Source organism: Amphiura filiformis, unplaced genomic scaffold (assembly GCF_039555335.1).
Source record: "Amphiura filiformis unplaced genomic scaffold, Afil_fr2py scaffold_121, whole genome shotgun sequence".
NCBI lineage: Eukaryota > Metazoa > Echinodermata > Ophiuroidea > Amphilepidida > Amphiuridae > Amphiura > Amphiura filiformis.
The window spans coordinates 119,133-129,614 of NW_027305585.1; positions in this window are offsets into that span (position 1 = coordinate 119,133).

The following is a 10,482-nucleotide window of genomic DNA, read 5'->3' on the forward strand; positions in this document are numbered from 1 at the left end:
GTAAAAAATATGGGGTCATTGGGTGAGAGCATGATTTTTGGCATTCGGTGAGAGCAAAATGTAAAAAATATGGGGTCATTGGGTGAGAACATGACCTTTTTTTTAAATGGAATATTTGGGTGAGAGCCGAAAAAGCGCCACAGAAACCTCGAAAATCGAATTTCTAGTTCTAAATGGCTTCAAATTTCTTTGTTTTTTCTAAATAAGCTACAAAATCAGTGATAAATGAAAGTTGCTGTTCAAATTGAACTTATAAGGGTCTTTGGGTGACAGATCAAATGGAAAAATATGGGCTCTTCGGGTGACAGAGCATGTATTCGTAAAAACATATGGGGTCTTTGGGTGACAGCGATGCTGAAAAAGGGGGTCTTTTAAGACAGCCCTACATACGCGTCACCTCCAAAGTTGGAGTGCCCCCCCCCCCGGACCAAAACATGGAAAATCTACACTAGCATTAGCAAATGACGTACTAGGACATGAAAAGTCTACACCAGTGTTAACCAATGTAGCCTGTATTACACAGTTATAATACAAAGGCATACCGAAATATGGAATGTCTACACTAGCATTAACCAATGTCAGTCTCTGCTTTGGTAGCTGCCTTGCAGTATAATATATAAATTTGTTTTGGGATTGGAATTTTGGGTGCTGTTTTCAATACCAATTAATGCACTGATGAATAGATATAAGGGGCTTGTATTTCTTATTGTGGTGCAAATCTATGGTTGTTTAAAAGACTGGCGACAGGGTAGGCCTATAGCTCGATGCAATGATAAACTATGATATAACTATGACGTGACAGTACTCGTGGTCCTCTTCAAGTCTTCAACGCCAGTAGGCCGCATAAAAATAATAATTCGTTTCACGTCCTCCTCCCCGGGCCTCCTCCCTCCTCACTTTCTGGGATCACTTTTTTTTCTTCAATTTTTAAAGTTTTTAATACTTTATTCAAATGTTAATGCTGATAAAGTGAATCACTTTCAAGTTTTTTTGTGACACAGAGGTCTAACCCTCATAATCTTATGAAATAAACTAAGATCTCGTTCATGGTATTAAGGAAATTTCGCTATTAATATTAATATTTTTTTCCACTTTTCCAAAAATATGGGGACGTGAAACGAATTTTTAATTTTCTGTAGACTAACATGTATAGCATATAGTAGCATATACATGTAGTAGTATTTCTTCTGGCAAGCACTCCGGGCAAGTACTGCCTTTACCATTCAGATATTTATGCGTGGACATCTTATACAACATGTAAGATATCATTTTATTGTATTAAGAAAGTGTATGAGATTTAAAATATTTTGAATTTAAAGGGTTTAAACTTTATAATTTCTTTTGAAATGTTTTCTGCCTTCTGCATTAACAGGACTCTGAATATAAAGCAATATAGACTATTGACATTTCGACGATAAGTGACCTTTTTGCTTTTGTATTTTTTAGCGCAGCACTCAGGCTTTAACGCTTTACAAATCTATTCAGTATTACAAAAACATGATATTTTCTTATGATCATGGTAAACAATTATAAGTATAAGATCAAAGCAATAAAAGATTGAGACCGATGTTATGCGGGCTTTCCGGGCCTACGTGTAACATGGATAAAGGTAGCTGTCATGTGATATATTTTGTTAAGAATAAATTATTTTGTTTTGAGGAGCAAATATCTTTGTATATAATACTTTCATGTTATTTTTTGGCAAACATGTTATGTTATGTTATGTTATGTTTATATGTTATGTTATGTTATTTTATGTTATGTTATGTTATGTTATGTTATGTTATGTTATGTTATGTTATGTTATGTTATGTTATCATGAATTCATACCACGACAAGACTATAACTTTTGGTTAGCATGATGATAGCTCGTACATGGATTGATCCCAGTATGAATTAAGATCAACACAACTCATGTTTGAGAAGAGAAATCATCACTCTTTTATCTTCAACATGATTAAGATGGCATGTGATCGGTCTGTGATGTGATAAAAAAAAAAGGAAAACAATAAATTACAATGTTGTGTTTTCATAGGTTTCATATTTGGATATTAGAGTGAAAACAGTATCCTATATTTTGCCATGCATGAATGTTATCAGTCGTATGCGATCAAATTTAATATGGAATTCCAAAACTAATGTTTTGCGTTTACACAGTGTCAATAACTAACTTATTAGTTACTGAAAGTAAGTTAATTATTTATTTATTTATATTAATTATGGAATTATAGTTCGAGGACACCACTCATCTTAAGCAAAGTAAGCAAATGGAATTAAAATGTTACTTTCATTGCCAGTATACCGTAGTTAGTGTACGGGATACATTATACGGATTCATTTGAGCGCGGAATCGGGCATTTTTGAGCGCAGAAGAGGAAATTTATTTTACGCGGAATTTGTAAAATGTTTGCGGCATTGCGATGTTCCAAACGCAGCACGTGGACCGTACATTTTCACGTACGTTTTTACGTACGTTAATACGGTGTTAAATATTGCTAGTCTCGGTTCCAAACTGGATTGTGCTCATTCGTCATGAAGGAGAACAAGTCGGCCGGAATAAAGACTGTAAATCTGATCTAATCTAATCTAGGTCGATAGAGGGTATAGTGATTGAAAAATTAACAGTAAGTGGAGGCTACTGAGTCTAAAAGAGGTATCAAAATGCGCAGGAGAAAGCTGCGCTTTATATACATTAAAAAGGTTTTTGCTATGTATTATAATTCCCGATATATCTGACCATCTATAATCGTTTCGATACTTTCTGGGTTGAGTTTATATTATATAGGTATGTAACTATAATGGTTATAAAGTTTACTCCCAGAGGTTTTAATTTGAATTGATGCAATTGATGGTGAGATATGCGATTTGAGGGACCGTTCAATATTTACGCCAGGGTGAGTAGGATCTTTAAGTGGGATTTTTTTTGGGGGGGGGATCTTTTTTTACTTTTTTTTTACTTTTGACGATATTTTTGTCAAAACTCCCACTCCTCCTGAACGGTCCCTTATTGGAATACATGTAGTACAAATCCATTTTGTGTCATTTAAAGGTGGGTGATCCACAGTGGCGGCACTACGGGGAGGGGGGGGGGGCAAGGGGGCATTATTCCCCACAAATATTTTTCTTCCCCCCCCCAGTTTGCCCCCTCCCCTACTTTTGAGGCAAAAAAACCCCAAAATTATGCCAATGCCCCCCGAAAAAAAAAAAATCCTGGTGCCGCCACTGTGATCCAATCTTGTTTATGGTATTTTTTAAACCTGACATTGAGGCCTATCATTAAAACAATCTGATTCCAAGTATTGCGGTATTGGATAGGCCTATCAGAAGCAAAAACGTAGGCCTATGTCTATATACATTTTACTGGGAATACATGAGCTTTTCTTATATGCCAAAATCTTAATTTTGATGGAGTTCAGTGCGGGGGATGAGGATATCAGTCAGCCAGTGGCGGCGGAAGCAATACAATTTAGGTGGAGGTCGGGTAACGAGTATATTAAGTTCCGGGTTTGCTGCTCGGACGTTTCTTGCCAAAAAAAGGTCAATTTCAGCTCAGTTTAGCCAGACGTTGCAAGATATTGCAATTTTACCCTTTTGTGCCCCCCCCCCCCCCGCTTCCGCCGCCTGTGCAGTTTTTAGAGACTAAGATGTCAGCAAACATAACTTGATATGCGTATCAGTCTATCAAGAATTAGTCCAGGAGCAAGATCCCACAGGGGGCCTAAATAAGGACTTGGTTCACCCTCCACTACATACAAGGTTTGACACCATAGGTAGTTAGTATGGACCCTCTAGATCACTGCTAGGTAGGTAGTGGACTCAAATTGTGGTATCACTTTTTTTTACAGGTCATTTTATGTATGGACGTATAATCGCATAAAATCACCAAAAATAGGACAAAATTAAGGGGTAGGGGAGATATAAATTCCAAGAACTCAACTTTTACTCGTGATTTTGAATTCATTTTGGTATCAATATGTAGCTAAATGATTTTCCTAACTTTCTAGTATTATTTTTAAGCAAAAACAGGTTTCATTTGAGCATATTTGGAAGTATATAGTCCATAAATGAGTGGTAATCTGATTTTTTAAACCATATGTGTAAAGTTTGACATTGGCCTCAAATCTCACAACTATCTTACTTTATATTTTCAAAATTGATTCAGTTTCCATTTTTAATTTTTTTAATTTAAATTTTAATGTTTTATTTTGTTTTCAATGTTAAGCATATCAAGGGAAACATTATTGTAACAGTTCCAATCATTATAATATGTATGAGTTCGTTGGGGTGTCTGTGGGACGAGGTGGGTGTGTGTGGGGGGTGCTGGGTGTACATAGGGTATGTGTGGGGGTGAGGGGATGAATGTGTGTGTACATGTCTTAATATGTCACTTCACTGCACCAACTTCCATTTACAAAATCCGTTAAGTTTCCATTGATGTGAATATTTATGTGTAGGACGTGAGTAACCACTGAGAAAAAGACAAAAAATGTTTAAAAAAACCCAAAAAACCCAACAAAAACTGATGTTGATTTCCCTCGTATATCAGCATAACAGAGAAAAATATTAAGGGGTAGGGGAAAATAAATCATCAGAACTCAATATTTTACTCATGATATTGACTTCATCTTGGTATTAATTCTATTCAATTCAATTTAATATGTAGGCCTATATCTAATTGATTGTTCTAACTTTTTTGTATTATTTTAAAGCAAAGCGACCATTAGTTGTCAGGTAGACACACAGAAACTGTGAGAAAAGGGTACGTTTTCTATGTCTAACAGCGTAAATATGACAATATTAAGGGGTAGGGGAAATATAAACTCCCATAACTCAACTTTTACTCATGAAAATGAATTCATCTTGGTATCAAAATGTATCTAAGTGATTGTTCTAACTTTCTAGTATCATTTTAAAGCAAAGCAACCATTAGTTGTCAGACAGATATACAGAAACAGTGAGGAAAAGGTAACTTTTCTATGTCTAACAGCGTGAAGATGACAATATTACGGGGTAGGGGAAATGTAAACTGTCATAACTCAACTTTTACTCATGAAAATGAATTCATCTTGGTATCAAAATATATCCAAGTTATTGGTCTAGCTTTCTAGTATTATCTTAAAGCAAAGCGACCATTATTTGTCAGGCAGATATACAGAAACTGTGAGGAAAAGGTAAATTTTCTATGTCTAACAGCGTAAAATGACAATATTAAGGGGTAGGGAAATTTATAACTGCCATAACTCAACTTTTACTCATGAAAATGAATTCATCTTGGTATCAAAATGTATCTAAGTGATTGTTCTAACTTTCTAGTATTATTTTAAAGCAAAGCGACCATTATTTGTCAGGTAGATACACAGTATTTGTGAGGAAAAGGTAACTATTCTATGTCTAACAGCATAAATAAATATGACAATATTAAGGGGTAGGGGAATATAAACTGCCACAACTCAACTTTTACTCATGAAAATGAATTCATCTTGGTATCAAAATGTATTTAAGTGATTGTTCTAACTTTCTAGTATTATTTCAAAGCAAAGCGATCATTAGTTGTCAGGTAGATACACAGTAACTGTGAGGAAATGGTAAATATTCTATGTCTAACAGCGTAAATATGACAATATTATGGGGTAGGGGAAATGTAAACTGCCATAACTCAACTTTTACTCATGAAAATGAATTCATCTTGGTATCAAAATATATCCAAGTGATTGGTCTAGCTTTCTAGTATTATTTTAAAGCAAAGCGACCATTATTTGTCAGGCAGTATATACAGAAACTGTGAGGAAAAGGTATTTTTTCTATGTCTAACAGCGTAAAATGACAATATTAAGGGGTAGGGGAATTATATAACTGCCATAACTCAACTTTTACTCATGAAAATGAATTCATCTTGGTATCAAAATGTATCTGATTGGCTGTTCTAACTTTCTATAAACAAAGCGATCATTAGTTGTCAGGTAGATACACAAAAACTGTCAGAAGAAGTCATTTTCTATATCTAGCAGCGTAATGGACCGTTCACAAACACTTGTAAGGGGGAGGGGCCTGATGCAAAAAAATTTCATCGCAAAATATTCTTTTGAGCCCCCCCCCCCTTTACAGACCTCAAAAATTGTAGGGCCCCCTTTTTGAAATGAAAATTATGGGTCAACCCCATAGAAAATCATATAAACTCAATTTTTCCAGGAAAATTTTTGATCATTTTTTTCAGGCCCCCCCCCCCTTAGGAGGGTCAAAATTTTTCAGACTCCCCTTTTTGCATCAGGCCCCCCTTACAAGTGTTTGTGAACGGTCCCTAAATATGACAATATGAAGGTAGGGGAAATATAAACTCCCATAACTCAACTTTTACTCTTGATAATGAATTCATCGAACGTTCTGGTATCATTAGTTGTTATGTAGATACAAAGGAAATGTGAGAAAAAACTTCCATGTGTAACAGTGTCAAATATGATAATATTAAGGGTAGGGGAAATATTACCATAACTCAACTTTGGCTGCATTAACTGTGAAGGGGAACACAGGAATACAAATCGTTGCACCAAAATTTGAATGTAGTATACAATTGAGGTTTCTTACGTTAATTGGTGCAATTGGACCATTTTTAAAATTTGACCTTTATTTATGATATTGATATATTCGACGTTATAACCCCTGAAATAAGCTTCGTAGAACTATGACAATTGTCTTTTTTTAAATTCTTAGCGATGAGAGGAACAATTTGAGATTACAACATGATAGGATAATTTTTAGTATTGGCCCCATTATGACCTTCAACCCCTCGTGGGAAACTTAATTGCTTTTAAAATAATGCCAGAAAATGAGAACAATCAAATAGCTACATATTGATGCCAAAATGGAATTCATTTTCGTCAGTGAAACTTGTGTTTTGGTGATTTGTATGTCCCTTTACCCCTTAATATTGTCATATTTTACGCTGTTAGACATTGAATATTAACATTTTCATACATTTTATGTCTATCTACCTGACAACTAATGGCTTAATTGCTTTTAAAATAATACTAGAAGGTTAGAACTATCAAATAGCTACATATTGATACCAAAATGAATTCATTTTCATCAGTAAAACTTGAGTTTGGGTGATTTGTATGTCCCCTTACTCCTGAATATTGTCATATTTTACGCTGTTAGACATTGAATATTAACATTTTCATACATTTTATGTCTATCTACCGGACAACTAATGGCTTAATTGCTTTTAAAATAATACTAGAAGGTTAGAACTATCAAATAGCTACATATTGATACCAAAATTAATTCATTTTCATCAGTAAAACTTGAGTTTGGGTGATTTGTATGTCCCTTACCCTTAATATTGTCATATTTTACGCTGTTAGACATTGAATATTAACATTTTCATACATTTTATGTCTATCTACCGGACAACTAATGCTTAATTGCTTTTAAAATAATACTACAAGGTTAGAACTATCAAATAGCTACATATTGATACCAAAATGAATTCATTTTCATCAGTAAAACTTCATCAGTAAAACTTGAGTTTGGGTGATTTGTATGTCCCCTTACCCCTTAATATTGTCATATTTTACGCTGTTAGACATTGAATATTAACATTTTCATACATTTTATGTCTATCTACCGGACAACTAATGGCTTAATTGCTTTTAAAATAATACTAGAAGGTTAGAACTATCAAATAGCTACATATTGATACCAAAATGAATTCATTTTCATCAGTAAAACTTGAGTTTGGGTGATTTGTATGTCCCCTTACCCCTTAATATTGCCATATTTTACGCTGTTAGACATTGAATATTAACATTTTCATACATTTTATGTCTATCTACCGGACAACTAATGGCTTAATTGCTTTTAAAATAATACTAGAAGGTTAGAACTATCAAATAGCTACATATTGTTACCAAAATGAATTCATTTTCATCAGTGAAACCTGTGTTTTGGTGATTTGAATGTCCCCTACACCTTAATATTGTCATATTTTACGGTACTACACATGAAAAATTGACATTTTTTAACATTTTATGTCTTTCCAGCTAACAATTAATGGTTATTTTGCTTTAAAAGATTACAACAACCAAATAGCTATATATTAATGCCAAAATGAATGAATTATAATGAATAAATGTCGAGTTACGTTGGTTTGTACGTCCCCTAACCTTTAATATTGTCAAATTTTACGCTGTTACACATTGGAAAATTAACATTTTTATCATATTTTATGTCTATCTTATGGTTTTTCTGTTAAAAATAATACTAGAAAGTTAGAACAATCAATTAGCTACATGTTGATACCAAAATGAATTCATTATTATGAGTAAAGGTTGAGTTATGGTGGTTTTTATTTCCCCTACCCCTTAATAATGCCAAATTTTGACATGGTTATACATAGAAAAGTAACCTTTTCTCACATTTTATGGCTATCTACCTGACAATTAATGTTTGCTTTGCTTTAAAAATAATACTAACACGTTTGAACAATCAATTAGCTACATATTAATTCCAAAATGAATTCATTATCATGAGTTGAAGTTGAGTTATGATGGTTTATATTTCCCCTACCCCTTAATATTGTTACACACGCTGCTACATGTGGAAAAGTAACTATTTTTTTACATTTTCAGTCTATTTTCCTGACAAACAGCGGTTGATCTCACCCCACACATATAAATATTCAAAATATTACATGAATGGCAACTTAACAAACAAATTTTGTTAATAGAACTTATATAGTTCAGCCGAGTGACATATTAAAACATGTAAAACACCCCATCCCTGAACCCTATACACACCCCGCACCCACCCCCACATACCCACACACACCTACCCCAAACCCACACAACACAAACCAACATGCAAGCAAACATGCACATACATAAATATTTGAACCAGACCATCAAAGTTTGCCTAGATATGCTTGATATTAAAAACAAAATTAAAAACAGGAAATTTAATTAATTTTGAAAATAGAAATTGGCACAATAGTAAAATTTGAAGCCAATGTCACAAAAACACCCACCCTGCGCATTGTTGTGAAAAATCTGATTTTTCACTAGTGTATGGACTGGCCACTTCCAATCATGATCAAATGAAACCTAGGTTTGCTTTCAAATAATACTAGGCAGTTAGAACAATCAATTAGCTACATATTCATACCAAAACAACTTCATTATTATGAGTAAAAGTTGAGTTATGAGAATTTATATCTCCCCTACCCCTTAATTTTGTCCTATTTTTGGTGATTTTATGCGATTATACGTCCACACATAAAATGACCTGTAAAAAAAAAGTGATACCACAATTTGAGTCCACTACCTACCTAGCAGTGATCTAGAGGGTCCATACTAACTACCTATGGTGTCAAACCTTGTATGTAGTGGAGGGTGAACGAAGTCATTTTTTTGAGGTTGCTGCTCCTGTACTAAATAAATAAATACGAGGGGCAGTCAGTATGTTTTAAGAGTTGACTCGTGACGTCATTTGTGGATCGTTTTCATGGCATTTCTCAATGATTACACAAACACTGTACCTTTGTCTTTCAAACAACACATGTAAAAATTATATCACACATATGATTACGTAACAGCATTAGCATAAAATCAATGGTCTAGAGTCACCTGGTGAAATTGAGTCGTTTTTGTTAAGGGAAATAAGAGGCTGAAATGAGGTATTGTTGTATTTTCTATATTTTCTCGGGAATTAAAGAATGGAGAATGCTGCCTTTTGGAACAGTAATAGAACACAAACTAACAGTTTATTAAACCATGTTTGTTGGGCTGTAAAGGTTTTAGTTTATTTAAAATGCGTGGTCAAATATGTCTTAGTTTTGACAAAAACAAGGCTTTTCATTCTTTAAAAATCTTGATATTGCCAAAAATAGCAAACGTGGAAATTTAATTTTTTTTTGCCAGTTCTATTGACTAATCTCCAAACATTTAAACGGGAGTGTCCCTAGAAAATATTTGAATCCGTGATTAAAATATAACTGTTATTCTACCATTGTTACATTTATACAAAAAGTAGTGGTACAAAGAGAGAGGCCATAGTTTGAATGAGAAATTTATTTTTAAAACTTTTCTGTTCATTTCGGGTTGAGATCATCCATAAAAATTCATATGAATATTTAAATTACAATTCTCATAGCATTTTGTAATATTTTAGGCCCTATTTACATGGAATTTTGCAATTTTCGTGCATTTCCACCATGTTGTATCGGTCATCCCACCTACGCATGCGCAGATTGTTGTTTGATTTGCACCAGTTATTATCGCACTGAGTACCAGCTCTCACACGTGACCAGTCATTATATTTTAGTCTGTTTCATTTTGGAGATAATTGATGTAATTTGTAATAACTGCTTTTTCATATTCGCCATTTTTGCAGAATAATTTCGCTTCCATTCAAGCCCTAAAGTTGTTGAAGTTTCCAGACGTCCTATTTCTATCAAAGTTTAATGGCAAGTCTCATATTTTACCAAAT